We start from the raw sequence: 16,471 nt of genomic DNA, 5'->3' as shown, positions 1-16,471 counted from the left end.
ACTGAGCCTGGGTGTCCGGAGCCTGTGCTCCGCAACGGGAGAGGCCACAGCAGTGAGAGGCCTGCGTACCGCCAAAAAAAAAAAAAAAAAAAGAAAAGAAAAGACAGATGGAGGAAATATAGATGATATCTAAAACGAAACATGTGTTCTACCATAATATGTCTTTATCTTCTTGCTTTTATCAGCAGCCTTGAGTGGCAGGGTTTTATACTTGGGGAAGATTAGAGAGCTTGTTTTCTTGCTGAAATGGTCACCCTACCATGTTCTTTTGTCTGCCTTAGTTCTGAGAATTTTTTTTCGAAACTAGTTTTCACACCGTGTGTTTGGATTAAGCTTCAGGAATTATCCATTTCACAAAAGCCACTTGTTTTTTATATTCTAGGGCATTAGGGTTTGGAGGGATGATGGGTGGAATGAAGTGAACCGAGAGGTACTGAAACCAGGATTAGGAAGCTGGGTTTGTGTTTCAGTGTCTGTTACAGACACAGTCAAGTGACTTGCCTCTCTTTAGCTTAGTTTTTCCATCTGTAAACTAGAGGTAATATTTTCTTTTCTTTTTTTTTTTAAATTTAATTTGTTTATTTCTTGGCCGTGCCGTGCGGCTTGTGGGATCTTAGTTCCCTGACCAGGGATCGAACCCGTGCCCCCTGCAGTGGAAGCATGGAGTCGTAACCACTAGACTGCCAGGCAATTCCTGAGATAATATTTTCTAACCTTCCAAATTCTCAGAGTGTGAAGAATTTTCAAGTTTTGAATACTTCTGCAAATTAAGCCTTGCTGGTAAGGCCACATTCATGGACCCCAGAATGCCAGGATCCAAAGTTGACACGCCATTGAACTTTCTTCCTGAAGACTTAGGAGGTTTTGTCCAGAAAAAACTTTTGGGGCGAAGAAGCCCATTTCTTCCTGGCCTTTTTCTTCACATGCCAGTTGTAATCTGATAGTTTTCCTTCTGACTTCTTGTCAGCTTTTATATACTCTTCAGGCTGTTACGTGATCCGTGACATGAAGAACTAATGTTCTCCACTTGACAGTGAACTTGTGATCTTTTTCATCTGGTTCCTGGTTCTGAGATTTTCCCCCTAATGCTCCCAGTCATTTTTCCCAAAGGCTTAAAGGGAGATGGGGGTTGAATGTGGTTTGAAGTGTGACTCTGATGTTGTCAGATCAAAGTTTAATCCCCGTGTTTAATCCCTCACTTTGCCCTTGTCTTACAGGAGTTTGGATCTAGCGAACATAATTCCCATACACGCCAGATCCACGCCTGTAGCCACCTGGCAGACTTGAATCCTCTTGCTGCTGATTCGGTTGTCAGGGCTCAGATCTGTTGGGGGAACTCGTGGGTTAGCAGGCCTGGAATTGTAAGTGGCAGACTTGTGGAAATAAGTGTTCTGTATTCGTTCACCGTGGGCTGACCAGGTAGCTAAGTGAGGAGCAGGTATATGGTTGGCTCTTGGAAGGATCCAGAGAAATGGACATAGATCCCATTCTTGGGAAGTTTAAAATGAATGAAAGGACTCAAAGTATGAAGCCAGAAATAGCTATAGTAAAAGGCTGAACGTGAAAAGGGGTGCAGAGGAGTACACTTTGGGTTCCAGGAGTTCAGAGAAGCAGAGGTTGTTCTAATAGAGGGAAATGGGTAGGCTTCAGGGAAGAAGTTGAACTTGACAGAGGTGGGCATTGCCATTTGGGAAGGCTGACAGGTGACGTAGCACGAGCGCTGGCTGCAAGGAGGATGAGGAAGCCGTCCATTCTGGCTGCAGCGAAGGCTGGCTGAAGAGAAGAGGGAAATGACGTGGATTATGCCGGATTGTTGGGAAGCCTTGTTTACCTTGATTTTGTTTTTCTCCCTCTTTAACCATTAATGCTGCAGAGGTGCGCTGGCAAATGAGCTCTCTAGGAAAACCAACAAAATCCGCCATTTTTGTGGCATTTGCCAATGTCTGCGGTGTAAATACTCCCACTGTGGCCAATTTCCAATTACAGGTGAATTAGCAAAGAGCTCTCAGAATTCTTGAAAATTTAACATTTGGCTTTCACGTGCCAGTCCAAGCACACTGTTGACCAGCCTGGTTTAGTGCCTGTGTGACAGTCATTCCGGTACCAGTCCGGGCACAGCCCCTGCAGAAGACCTGGGGAAGGCCGAGGTAGTCAAGTTTTACTCAGTATCCGACTCCCGCGGCCATGCTGATTGGTGCCTGGGTGCGCCCACTGCCCCAGGGAGGCCGTCCCATAGTCTGGACAATGACGTAGATCTTGGCCCAAAGAAATAAGTAGAAACAATCAGATTCCCTGTCTTGGGAATTCAAATGAAGGAATCCCAGGAAATGTTTTGCCCCAGAGGCGAAAGCTAAAAGGATGTCATTTGAGAGAGTTGGATCCATGGCAGACTGAAGTCACATGGCAGCCAAAGTTATGAATGACAAAACCATATGGAGGGCTCCCCTGGTGGCGCAGTGGATGGGAGTCCGCCTGCCGATGCAGGGGATACGGATTCGTGCCCCGGTCCGGGAGGATCCCGCATGCCGCGCCGCCCGGAGCCTGTGCTCTGCAACGGGAGAGGCCACAACAGTGAGAGGCCCGCTTATCGCAAAAAAAAAAAAAAAACCAAAAAAAAAACCCCACCAAACAACCATATGGAAACTGAGGAAGCTGACTGATAGAAGGAAACAGGTGTGGAAAGAAACCCTCCAGCAATCTGGAGGGTGGAGGCAGGGGGTGGGGGGGATCCAGGCCCTGGAGCTGTCCTTGCTCTCAGCAGCTTTCCAACTCCGGGTCTAAAACAGACCTTTTCCGGGGGTACCTTGAGAGGGTCTCTGTTCCTTGCAGTGCAGTGACCTAACTGGAAAAGTTTCTATGGTACCTCAAAGTACCTTGCAGGGCTTTCGTGAATACAGCAAATCTCTCCAGAGTAGCGGACAGATCATGTGCTTCTGATTGAGCTTACAGTACGCCCTTGCCCTTTATTTCATTGCACGCCCTCCCTCTCTGCACTCCTCCCGAATGGCTTGTGGATATGATTTTGTTTTCATTCCAGCAGGGCTGCTTTAGAAGCCACGATGTTGAAAGAATAGCCAGTGGGACGTGTGATGGGGGTGATATTTCATTGGCACTCACCATGATAGAAAATCATGAGAAAATTGGAGCCATTAGCAGTAGGGAAGGAAAAGGAGTTCTTTCTTTGCTGAGAGCGTCTGGTGAGTGAGAGTATGTGACGGATGCCCTGTACTGCCTTGCATGAAATGCCATTTGAAAGAGGCTTAGGGCAGTTTTGAGCCATCTGATGTCCTCACTTACACGCAAATTTGTGAATAATGAAATTGTTAGGAAGGGGAAGGCATGCTTCAGTGTTTTTGCCCAGAGGCTTAGTCATGAGAGGAGCTACTCTGAGAGTCCAGTGGTTCAGAATGGCAATCTGGTGTGGTGAGGGACAGGTCCTCTCTTTCTATGGGAACATCTCATGGGGGGCTGGGGGCAGAGGGAGGGGGACTGCTTGGGAATCAACAAATGTGGATTCTTCTTAGAACTCTGTCACTAACCAGCTGTTTGACCTTCTGTAAGTTGTTTCTTGGAGGGTGCCTCAGTTTCCTCTTACATAATGAAAGATTTTGCCTAGAGAATTTTAACTTTTCGTTTGGGAAATCAGGCTCCTTTGAAACTCCATTGAGAGCTGTGGATCCTTTCCACAGAAAATTGTGCTTATGCACGCAGACAAAATTTCACAGTTTTAGGAAGTTTATACATCTTCAAGGAGTCCTGAACTCCAGATTAAGAAGAGCTCTCGCATTGGATGATGTCCGAGCTTTTCTCCTATCTGTAAAAATGCCTTTTTCTAAGACTTTGGATCATGGAAGGGACCCGGAAAGTCAGCTACGGCCCTCCTTTCTGTCACGAGACTCCCCTGAAACACTTCAGACAGAATAAGACTTAAACAGCAGGGGAAGCTTGTCTGTTTTCCTCGAAGAATCCATAACCTTGACATGTGTGTTCTAAGGGAAAGAAACACACAGTACATTTAAAGTATATGTAATATAATGTCAGTTAGTGTTGAGGGCCATGAGAATTTTGATAAAGGACTGTGATACCATAGAGAATGATGGGGGGCCGGGTGAGTGCTCTAGTTTAGTGAGGGCAGTCAGGTCACTTCTCTCAGGAGGTGACATTTGGGAAGAGATCTGAATACAAGTAGAAAGGAGGACTTCCCTGGTGGTCCAGTGGTTAAGACTCCATGCTCCTAACACAGGGGGCCCCGGGTTCGATCCCTGGTTGGGGAAGATCCCGCATGACATGTGGCACAGCCAAAAAAAAAAAAAAAAAAAAAAGGAAAGGAGCCATGCAAATCTAGGGCAAGAATGGTCCAGGCAGATATTTTGGGACAACTGAGGAGCAGTACCCAGGGCCAGTGTGGCTGGAGCTGAATGAGCGAAGGGGGCTGGGAGGGAGTGGTAAGGGCTACGTCGGGGGGCTTGGCAGAGTTTGGGTGCGGGTAGTTCTGTGTCCACTTGGAAAACAACTGGAAATATCTTGAACGACATCTCATAGTAATGGGTTATTCAGGGCTTCCCTGGTGGCGCAGTGGTTGAGAGTCCGCCTGCCGATGCAGGGGACACGGGTTCGTGCCCCCGTCCGGGAGGATTCCACATGCCGCGGAGCGGCTGGGCCCGTGAGCCATGGCCGCTGAGCCTGTGCATCCGGAGCCTGTGCTCCGCAACGGGAGAGGCCACAGCAGTGAGAGGCCCGCGTACCACACACACAAAAAATGGGTTATTCATTAAGCCATCCATTCATTGGATAAATTTTGTTCATTACCCACAAAGTGCAAGGCCGTGAGCTGTTGTATAAGACAGTGGTCCTCAAACCTGGTGTGTGTCAGTAGCACCTGGACAGCTTTCTGAAGGTAAAGGTTCCAGAGCACCAAGACCAAACTCTCTAGGGAGTGAAGCCCAGGCCCCTGCTGTGTTTTGTTTCAAAAACTTCTCAGGTGATTCTGATAAGCAGTTGTTGGATCCGCGTGGGGAAAAAGTACCATTGGGAAAAGGTAGCCCCATTTTCAGTGGAGCAGAGGGGGTAGGATTATGCCTGAATTGCTCCATGCTTGTAGGAGAATATATATTTCATAAGAGAAGCACAGGACATGCTAAGGAGGGTTTCAGAAGAGGAAATGAATACTTTCCTTTGGAGGGGACAGGGGAGGCCCAAGGAACAACCAAGCCAGTTTCTTCACTCATGAAATGGGGATGGAATCAGTGGGTTGTAAGGACGAAGTGAGTAAGTGCCTGAGAACTTTCCAAACAGAGTCTGGCACATAGTAAGTGCTCAATAAATGTCACCAGTTATTGGAGTTGGGTCTTAAAGAATGGTTAGAATCTCTGAAATATGAAATGCTGTCTATGTAGTTTGTCATCTAATAAAGATTTTATAAATAGGGCTTCCATGTAAGGAACATTCGAATAGCCAGCTATTACAAAAGGGGGGAAAATAATCTGGCTGTTAGCTTGATGGTTACTCCTAGTAAACAAGGAAATCTAAATCTATCTGCATAACCTTGTACAGGAAACCTTTTGTTCCTGAACATCGATTGGGGTTTAATCTGATACATTTGAACCTTCTTTACTGTATTCACTTATTGTTTGATTTATTGGACGAACCAGCTTTTAAGAACCAACCGTGGGCTAAGCATTGTGCTCCACGTAGCAGCCAAGTGCTCCGTGCCCGAGGTCCGGAGGAGCTTACATCGTAGTAGGGGAAACAAGAAGTACACATAAAAGTCATATTAAGTTGGGTCTTCATTCCGTAGGTACCGCCTAGGAAGGGGGCTGGATACATGCCTGCCCTTACAACATCTGGGTCCCATTTCAGTTGGAAAGTCTGTTTTAAAAGGACATACCCAGATGTGTCATGTGACTGTCACCCATTCATCCAAAGCAGTGTCTACATCGTTTTGCTTTTGTCTAGGCCTGCAAGTGAGAGAGAGCGTTGAGACCTGCTTTGTGCTGGACTGGAGGAAAACCTAGGAAAAAGAAGGCTCTGGAAGGCCAGTGTGATCTCCAGAGCTGTCATCCAAATGGGGCTGAGAGAATGCTACGCCCTCTTCCACCATCGCATGTAAATAAATGCTCAGGAAAGAGGTTAAGCGTTAGGGCTTGGCTCTGTTTAATTGACCCTGGATTGTGACTGCCACAAGCAAATAAGGATTAATCTGCTGTTTGGAGAGTATTCCCTGGCGGTTCAAAGGATAATGTCTTGATTCCAAGAAAGCCTGAGCTTTGTGGATTGCCCACAGTGGACGTGGATGGGTGAGTTTGTTTGCAAAGGCCCCCTGGCTGGGCCTTGGTGGAGTGGTGGGATGTATGGGTTGGAATGAAAGATGGAAAGTTGAACCCCGGGCTCAGTGGGAGTCTAATCAAGAGAGAAGTTTCCTGTGGATCGGGCCAGACCCAAGAGGCGGGGGAGGCCTCTCTATTTCCGGCATGAAATGAGCCGGCCATATGGAAAAGGCGAGGTGGGTGTTCCAGCAACTTCCCTGGGGTAACTCCCGTTCAGCGCTCAGCTCACCTAGACCCAGCTGTTCCGTTTCACAAAAAAGTCAGCTGCCTGGAAAACAACGCATCAATGTAGCAAAACAGAGCCGATAATCTCTAGGTTGTTTGTCCTTCTTTGGGCTGGGAGAACTGAGTGTTGCTTCTCTTTTGTGTCCTGAGTGTGTTGTGCTCTTTCCCGAAGGTTTTCGAGAGGTGAGAAGCTGGAGACCTGGGAGGCAGAGCTCATTTTTAGTCGTTTGGGTTTTCCTTGAGCTCCATCAGGGCTTAATTAGAGCATCCTTTTGAGTAGCCTTCCGGGAGGAATAAACTTTCTTTGTGAATACCTCCCCACACCCCAAGGAGAAGGAAGCACGCAAATTAAATGCACACCCAGAATTACAGGCATTCTAATCCTGACATCGTAAACACATTTACTCTTGAAAATGAGTGCAGTGAAACTGGGAGATAGTACGCTTCTGACTGTGGCAAAGAGGCCCTATAGGATGTTCAGAGAGGGTGGAGGCTGAGGCTGGGGTGAGCAAAGCTGCTCCCAGGTCCTGTTTGCTCCGCCACCTGCCCCTCTGCTTTTAGAGAACGAATTCTTCGCTTCACTTTGCTTGTTCCTCTTTTTCTCCTTTTGTGGTACACGGGCCTCTCACCGTTGTGGCCTCTCCCGTTGTGGAGCACAGGCTCCGGACGCGCAGGCTCAGCGGCCATGGCTCATGGGCCCAGCTGCTCTGCGGCATGTGGGATCTTCCCGGACCAGGGCACGAACCCGTGCCCCCTGCATCGGCAGGCGGACTATCAACACTGCGCCATCAGGGAAGCCCTGCTTGTTCCTCTTTTGATTTTAACCTTGAGTGCTTTGTTCCTGCTCCTGTTGAATTTGGTGTACAGGCGGGTGTAGAAGGATGAGTGAGACTCCAACGCTGGCCTGTGAGTGGGAAGTGGCTTGGGGGTCAGTAATCCAGGAGGCGTGATGGGGCAGACGTTTCTGAGCACCTCTGATAAAGGGGAAGTGGCATTTTCACACCTGAACCTACAGTTCAGTCTGATCCAGTAATTCCTGATTTCAGTCTCATCTTTGTCTCTTCAACCTCCATAGGTAGGACATTCATGGTCAATGTCTCTAACTTTGCACACTGATTCTCTCTGCAGGAGTGTCTGAGGGTCTGAGAAGAGCCTTCCCTACAGTCTGTCAGCCGCCGCTCCCCTCCCCCCGACCCACCCCACCTACACGGTTGGTCTCAGGGCTCCTTAGCTCAGGTGGTTCTCTGGTCCCTTAGAGCCCGTGGTGAACGCCAGCCCCTCGCCCCTGTTTTCTTAGTGGATGCAGGTCCTATCAATTCAGTGGACGTTGGTCGGTTGCTCTCTTGCCAGCTGTGTACGTGTGAAGGGGACAGAGATGAATGGGACGTTGGGTTGTGGCACAGGGAGAGGCCCCGTCTGTCGCAGGCTGCCCAGCTGAGTGGATGACACGGCACAGAGGACCAGAATGGGCTGCCAAACCCCAACGTGGTTTCTATCCTCCACTGGCCAACCCCAAATTGCCTCTAACCAGCAGGAAGCTGGTGGCTCGAATGACAGAATTCACATGATTCTGGCTGGATATTTTTCTCCCGTGCATCACCCAGTGAGTCCTGGAAAGAAGGGACGTGATCTGTGAGTGGGAATTTGGGAAAACGTGTGAGCTGTTGAGCTGGGGAAATCCTGGAGTCTGTTTCCGAGAGGGAGTCATCCTCTCCACCGTGGGGATATGGTTCTTTAGACCAGGGAGCGCCCTCACAATGGTTCAGCTGGACTCTTTGTGTCTGTCTGAAAAGCGTGGGGGAATTGGGTGGTGAGTTTGATTTCAGCTTTAAAAACATGGATAAGCTAGAGTGACTGGCAGCCAGCGTATACTGTGGGAACAGAGCACCTTTGAACAAAACAAGAGTCACTGTGTATGGGGTGGGGAGGTTTCTCTTTTCCCGTGTCCTGGATCCATAGACATTGAGGAGAGGGAGGTGAAATTTCAGTTCTTTGAGTGCAGGAATTGCTTCCTCCAGGCCCCCCCCAGCATCCAGCCCATTATCTGGTCCTGGGTAGGGTCTCCACGGCCACTTGTAGGATGCGTTATGGTAGTAATCCATTTTGAGGGAGGAACAGTGCAAAGATAGGGGAGAAAGGAATTGTTCCTCCCAAGCAGGAGAGCAATTTGCAACCTACTCAATCTCTTGGACTTTATGTTATTTCTATTTCTGGCAAGCGATGTTTCTGACTACAGTGTGTAACACTGGAACACAGGCTTTTTTTTTTTTAAACCATAAATAAGACCATTTATTAAAGGGCCATTTATTAAAGCAATGTTATCCTATTGTTAAAGAATTTACAATAATGTAAAGTGACAACTATTAACTTTGATATCACTTCTCCCAATATGGATAGCATAAAAGCTTATTATAATTTCTATATTAAGTTATTAAAAATAACATCTCACGAGCTTCTGTGGTGGCGCAGTGGTTGGGAGTCCGCCTGCCGATGCAGGGGACATGGGTTCGTACCCCGATCCGCGAAGACCCCATGTGCCGTGGAGCGGCTGGGCCTGTGAGCCATGGCCGCTTAGCCTGCGCGACCGGAGCCTGTGCTCCGCAACGGGAGAGGCCACAACAGTGAGAGGCCTGCGTACCGCAAAAAAAAAAACAACTCAGATTTTTCTTAATCTTTTCAAACCCTTCACACATGCGCGCGCACACACACACACACATACACACACACACTTTCATATAATAATTGAGAGGGGATTTGTCAAAGTCTTTTGTGTTTAAAACAACTAATTATATTGATGATCTCTGGACTCCTAAATCATGGGCATCTTAAAAAGGAGCAATTGAAGTTAGTTATTTGAGTCACCATTAGTTTTCTGCATTTAGTACTCATGGGGTAGTCCCGGTCTGTGGGATTATTTTATTTGAGAGTTTTGGGTTCTTATTTCTGTGCCAGCTGATTTCAGCATCGAATATGCCAGATACCAGGCATAAAGTTCTAGTGCCTTTAGTTCCAGTGACCCAGTTCACAGAAATCAAGCTTGGATGCTTGGTGGGGTGGGAACAGTGGTTCAAGGTCAGCTGTGAGGGAATGTTATTGCCCAAGCCAGCAAGAAGGGGACCATGTCTGTGATTTCAGAGAGAATTTTAGATGATGCAGTACATGGTATGAATGTAACAGTGAATCAGACAGTGAGGAAATGATTTCCTTTGAATTGTCTTTCAATACCGCTGGTTTCACCACATAGAAAGTCTCAGGTGCAGTGTGTTCATAACACCTGTAACATTTGCAGTCTCAATCTTGCTGGCTACCGTAGCTGCTATGATTCTGATACTTGTACTACCTCCCCTTCTGCCAGGTTATTTTTCTTTTTTTTTTCCTTCTCTTTTCTGTGCTGTAGTCTTCATGTTGGAGAATTTCCCCCAAATGTTTACTGATCCCTTGACTACTTGTTCATATAGGAGAATGAGAAACTCAGCTCTCTTTTTTAAAAAAAACAAAAAACTTTTTAAAGTTTTAAACTTTTTAAAGCAAAAATGCTTTTATCTGTAGAATTTTCTCTGGGCAATTGAGATTCTCCCAGAAAAAATTTTCTAATTTCGAATATAGGCAGAACATACCTGGCCACCAGGGCTCTGAGACATCAGTGAGAGGAGGGGGCTGGGGTCATCAACTCAACTTAATATGTAAACCCATTCATCCTGTTTCATGCCACCATCTGTCTCTGTTCTGTGGTGTCCCTGAGTTGGGAACATCTCTCATTCAGTTTTTACAGAGGATAGACTTCCTGTGTCCTGTGGGGGTGGAGAAGGGATTGTTCTCTGGAAGTGTGGAGGGGGTGGGGATGTCATTCATTTTATCCAGCCTCTCAAATTTCCTGGTCCTGACAGCCTGTTTCTCCAGTCTGTCCATAATTGGGGTCAATCTATCCATTGTAGATCCCATTATTTCTACAGGTTTTCTCCCCAAAACCTCTGCTGTTGTTACGTATTTATTAGCTTGTTTCCTGTTTTTCCAACTACAACTGAACTTTATCTTTGAATTCTTTTGTCTGTTTCTGTTTCCCAAAGAATATTTCCAATAAGTGGAATTACTGGATCAAAGAGTAAGAGTATTTAAAGTATTTGAAGCTTTTCAAAAGCTTTAGCTGTATTCTGCCAAATCTTAAATTCCAGTTTCACAATTAATCATCATCATCGTCATCATATCTATCACCACCATCACTGTATTCATCACTGTCACCATGACCACCATCAACATATCCGTCACCATCACCATCACCATGACCACCATCAACATATCCGTCACCATCACCGTGACTACCATCAACATATCTATCACGGTCACCATGACCACCATCATCATATCCGTCACCATCATATCTATCACCGTCACCACCATCATCATCTTCACTAAATGAGCACTTGCAGGGACTATTTTAAGCACTTTACACTCTTACGTCATTTAATCTTCACAGCAATCCTGTGCAAAAGGCACAGTTACTAGCCAGTTTGGCAGAGAAGAAAAGGGAGGCTTAGAGAAGTTTAATACCTGCCCAGGGTTACAGAGCTAGTAGGTGGTAGAGCTGGGACTCATATTCAGACCCACCTGACTGCCTAGTTATGCGGATCCTATCAGCCCACCATCCCCAGGGCTGCCCTGTGCTTCTTCTCAGGGCTCATCTCCAGGGCATTTGGGAGTAAAGAAATGTGCTCAGAGTCTTACCTTCCCTCTCTCCTTCATCCCTCCAGGTTAGCAAGGAGTGTTGGCTTTTGCTAGGGGTCTCTGCTGTTCCTGGGGACACTGTATTTTCTCTCAACAAAAAACTGTGAATTGGTGTTCTCAGTTTCTTCATACAGCTCCATTCTGCATTGTGGTGTAGGAAGAATATCTCCAAGGCTCTGGCATGTGGAAAGGGCTTTGGCCTGGTTTCTAGAATGGATGCAGATTTTTCTTTCTTCTGATAATTTCCACCATTATTTCCGAGGGGATCTGAGAGGCAGACCGTACCCCTGAGAGCCTGTACCTTATCGCGTAGGAATAGTTCCCAAACCCCATCTTTAAAATAAATGGAAATATAATTCAATTGGTCATATCATGTTCACTTCTGGATGAGTGGATATGATAGCTCTGAATATCCCCTTGTCTCAGATGGTCCTTTATTTTCTCAAATATAAATAAAAGAATGATATGCCCTGTCAATAGCTGTTTCACAGAAGTTCCATGAGAATAAGAAAAAGGATCTCTGTAAATTCGGTTTTTTTCCCCCTCTAATCAGATAGGATGAAGACCAGGAATCATAATTATTGCCACATTACCACACCGAGGTGGAAATCATTAGAAAGCATTTCTTTCTATCTGACCTCTCTTTGTTTCACCTGTTCCTACCTTTCAGCAGAGGCTCCTGGTGAACCCTGGGAGGCTTTTGCTTCTTTTTAGCAAGCACATAGCCTAGTCAGCTAAAAAAAACTCTTATAAAGGCCGTGGGCCATCAGTATTTCCTTTACTATAAGCAGACTTTCCCATCTGCAGGAAGCATGAAACATTGGAGGAAGTTTACCGAAGTGTCTTACACACGTGGAACCACTGACAACCACTTGCCCTGCAGACAACACACCATGTAACCCCATCCACTGATTCCCTCTTACCCATTGGAGCACTGCTCACTCAGACTCCTGCGCTGGGGCCTTAGCTCTGGTCAACTGAGTGTTTCCATTGAAAGGCCTGGAACTGTGTGCCGACTCACCCATCCTTCTAGGGCTCTGCAGTTTACTCAGGGACCACGATTTGGAATATGCATTTTCAGTTTTAGTCGATTAAACAAAGCACATGTGCTGGAATGTTTTATGATTGAAAAAATGAATAAGTGAAGGGCTTTTAGTATACCTAACAACAAAGCATATAAAATGAAATCAGAATGAGTGATAAGAATGGATTGCAATTATTGTCAAGAAGTAATATCTTGGGGCTTCCCTGGTGGCGCAGTGGTTGAGAGTCCGCCTGCTGATGCAGGGGACACAGGTTTGTGCTCTGGTCCGGGAAGATCCCACATGCCATGGAGTGGCTGGGCCCGTGAGCCATGGCCACTGAGCCTGCATGTCTGGAGCCTGTGCTCTGCAACGGGAGAGGCCGCAACAGGGAGAGACCTGTGTACCGCAAAAAAAAAAAAAAAAAAAAAAAGTATCTTGGGCTGCTTGGGCTGCTGTAACGAAATATCATAGACTGGGTGGCTTAAACAGTGGTCATTTATTTCTTACAGTTCTGGAAGCTAGAAAGTCTGAGATCAGGATACTGGCATGGTTGGGTTCTGGTCAGGGCCTTCTTCCTGGCTTGTAGATGGCTGCCTTTTGCTGTGTCTGGTTTCTTCCTCATCTTATAAGGGCACTAATCCCATCATGGGGGCCCCATCCTTATGACCTCATCTAACCCTAATTAGCTTCGAAAGGCCCACCTCCAAATACCATCACATTGACATTTAGGGCTTCAATATATGAATTTTGGGAGGGACACACTCATTCCATTACCAATACCTTCTTTTAAAAAAAATGTTATAAGTGTATATTTATATATTAAGATGGATTTAGGCCCTTTTCAGTAGATGATTATTTAAATTTGTCAAAATCCTTCTGACAATTAAATTTCTGTTAATTAGGGAGACCCTGTCCCTTGTGGATGAAGCATGGACATTTAGCATCTGTCACAACTGAGACTCCTTGTACAAGAAAGTTGCCCTGACCATTCTACCAAAATATGACCCCATCCTCCTGACCTAGCATTACTTTGTACTACACTTGCCACTTTCCAACTTCTTCTTGTTTTATTTACTGCTGTATCTCCAGCAACTGGATCAAGACCAAGTTGCATTCAGTTAAGGTTTGTTAAATGAATGAATAAGGCATTTTTACCTTTAGCATTTTTTATGCTTCCTACATTTATATAATATCCTTGAGTTCTTAGTATTTTAAATAATATCTATAAAAGAACAAGTAACTCTTTTTCACCCTATGGCAAATGTTATGGATATTTTTATATCTGTAAGAAAAAGACCAAGAAATGGGTTACTCTGAACCTCACTCCCTTGCAGTTGGAAAAGGTACAAATCAACTAAAAACAAATTTTTCTTCAACTCGGAGAGAGAAACTTGAACTTAAAATAGGTTGAGAGAAGATGGGCAAGAGCTTGCAAGGGTCAGCTTGAGGCTCCTCTGCAATGGGGGACAGAGCTTCATCTTTTTCCCCTATAATTCATTAGATATAAAAACAATCAGAAAGGCAATCTATGCCTTTTCTAACAATACATATAATAGAGATGTATGAAGAAATAGTAACTGGTTTCTCTGCCCCCATTTCTATCGGGGCCACCCTGGCACCCCTCTTAGGTGACAATGTTAAGAAGGTGGCCTGACCTGTAATTTAACAGCAAAAAGCTGCCCAATTAAGAAATGATGGGCAAAGGACTTAAATAGACATTTCTCCAAATAAGTTATACAAATGGCCAATAAGCATATGAAAAGATGCCCAACACCACAAATCATTAGAGAAATGCAAATCAAAACCACAATGAGGGCTTCCCTGGTGGCGCAGTGGTTAAGAATCCACCTGCCAATGCAGGGGACACGGGTTCTATCCCTGGTCCGGGAAGATCCCACATGCCGCGCAGCGGCTGAGCCCGTGAGCCATGGCCGCTGAGCCTGCGCGACCGGAGAGGCCGCTGAGCCTGCGCAACGGGAGAGGCCACAACAGTGAGAGGCCCGTGTACCGCAAAAGGAAAAAAAAAAAAAAAAGAAGGAAATTCTGACATATGCTACAACATGGATGAACCTAAGGACATCATGCTGAGTGAAATAAACCAATTACAGAAAGACAGATACTGTGTGATTCTCTTTACATGAGGTACCTAAGCTTAGTAGTCAAATTCATAGCAACAAAAAGTAGAATGTTGGTTACCAGGGCTGGTGGGGAGGGGGAAACGGGGAGTTATTGTTTAATGGGTACAAAGTTTCAGTTTTGCAAGACGAAAGAATTCTGGAGATAGTTGCACAACAATGGGAATATACTTAGCATAACTGAACTGTACACTTAAAATGATTTAAATGGTAAATTTTAAGTTATATGTATTTTACCACAGTTAAAACAAAATTTAAGGAAAACAAAAAAAAAGAAGGTAGTCTGTACCATGCACACCTGTCTCCGTGCTCATATAAGCCAAAAGCCTACAGGGCACTGCTTGCCTCCTGTTTGCTTAAAAAAAAAAAAAAAGGTGAGGTGATCATATTACATACATTACTCAGCAACTTGTTTTCCTGTTTAACCCATGTAAGGGCATATTATGGATAGCTTTCCAGGTCAGTGAGCACTGATCTGACTCATGTGTCTTTCAAAGATGACTAAGTATCCATAGGATGTGTGTACTGGGGTTTATTTAATGTTTCCTTTTTCCGAGCTTTTGGGTTATTTCCAGTGTGGTTGCCGCTACAGGAGAGGCTGTAATAAACAGCTTTATTTGTATTTCCTTATATACTGCTGAATTATTTCCTCTGACTTCCAAAAATAATTGCGAAGTCAAGAGTATCGTCTGTTTTCCTAAATATTTAAAGCACTTCACATTCACACAGTACTTTAGCAGATGTCAGCTTGTTGACCTCCCTGCTGGTATCACACTTTGCAATCTGCTGGTGGATAATGATTTGCTAGTATTTTTCAAACTTGTAGTTGTGAAGTTGAGTATCTTTTTAAAATGTACTAGCTCTTGGCTTTTTTTTTTTTGTTTTTTGGTACATGAGACAAGATAGGAAGTCTAATTTTGTTTTCTTTCAGGTGAATAGCCAACGATGCCAGCACTGTTTATTAAATCATTTTCCCTAAACTAAAATGCCATTATCATGGGTATTTGGATATTTCTCTAGACTATTTGATTCCACTGATTTATTTTTCCATTTCTGTATCAGTGCTAATTTTTTTGAGTGTAGAGACATTTTATCATTGTTTTCCAGTTTTATTAAGAAATATTGACATAAGTGTATAAATGGAAGGCATACAATTTAATGTGTCAAAAGAAAAACCCCTTACCATTTTCCCTTCTCAACATTTTCTTGTTCATTCTCAGATATTTTTCCATCCTTATGAACTTTTAAATCAGTTTTTCAGTTATTTTCAAAAAGTCCAATTGAGATTCTGATCATCTTTATATCTTTTACATATAATGTGGTCTGTGTATGTATTTGTATACCCCCCCAAATTTTAATGATTAAGGAAACTATACTCATTTTCAACAAAACAATAAAGTAATAAATAATGCTTTCTCTAATCTCCTGAATGTGTTAACAATTTATTGTATAAACCTCCAAACATTTTTCTGTACTTTTGAAACATATTTATTTATTTAACAAAAATGGAACATAATATACACAGATGTTACAGCATACTTTTTTCTCCACTTAGGAAAAATTATGGACATTTTATCAGTAACCCTGTTTCAATACCCATACATACACAGACTTCATTTTTCCTGTAGGCTCCCTACTATTTCATAGTACAGGTATATTGTAATTTATCTGAATAATTTTTTCTGGTAGATAAATGGATTGCTTTCTCCTCCTCCATTTTTATGAATGTATTAGTTTGCTAGGACTGCCATAATAAAGTACCAAAGGCTGGGTGGCTTAAACAACAGAAATTTATTTCCCTACGGTTCTGGAGGCTTGAAGTTTGAGTTCTGGAACCTGGAAGTTTGTCAGAGGGCTTGGTTCCTTGTGAGGGCTGTGTAGGAAAGATTTGTTCCAATCTTTTCTCCTTGGCTTGTAGATGGCTGTCTTCTCCCTGTGTCTTCACATCATCTTCACTCTGTGTGTGTCTGTGTCCACAGTTTCTCTTCTTAAAAGGATACCAGTTATATTAGCAGGATTAGGGCCCACTGGTCTATGA

The 16,471-nt window shown here is 44.5% G+C and overlaps 1 protein-coding gene across 1 annotated transcript in view; it reads left to right on the top strand.

The window, feature by feature from the left end:
• Positions 1–16,471, top strand: part of DOCK5 (dedicator of cytokinesis 5) — a 224,045-nt gene that overhangs the window by 20,595 nt on the left and 186,979 nt on the right. The gene's annotated exons all lie outside the window — the stretch shown is intronic.

Source organism: Stenella coeruleoalba, assembly GCF_951394435.1.
Source record: "Stenella coeruleoalba genome assembly, chromosome: 7".
Classification (NCBI taxonomy): domain Eukaryota; kingdom Metazoa; phylum Chordata; class Mammalia; order Artiodactyla; family Delphinidae; genus Stenella; species Stenella coeruleoalba.
This window is presented reverse-complemented; position numbering and strand designations above follow the sequence as displayed.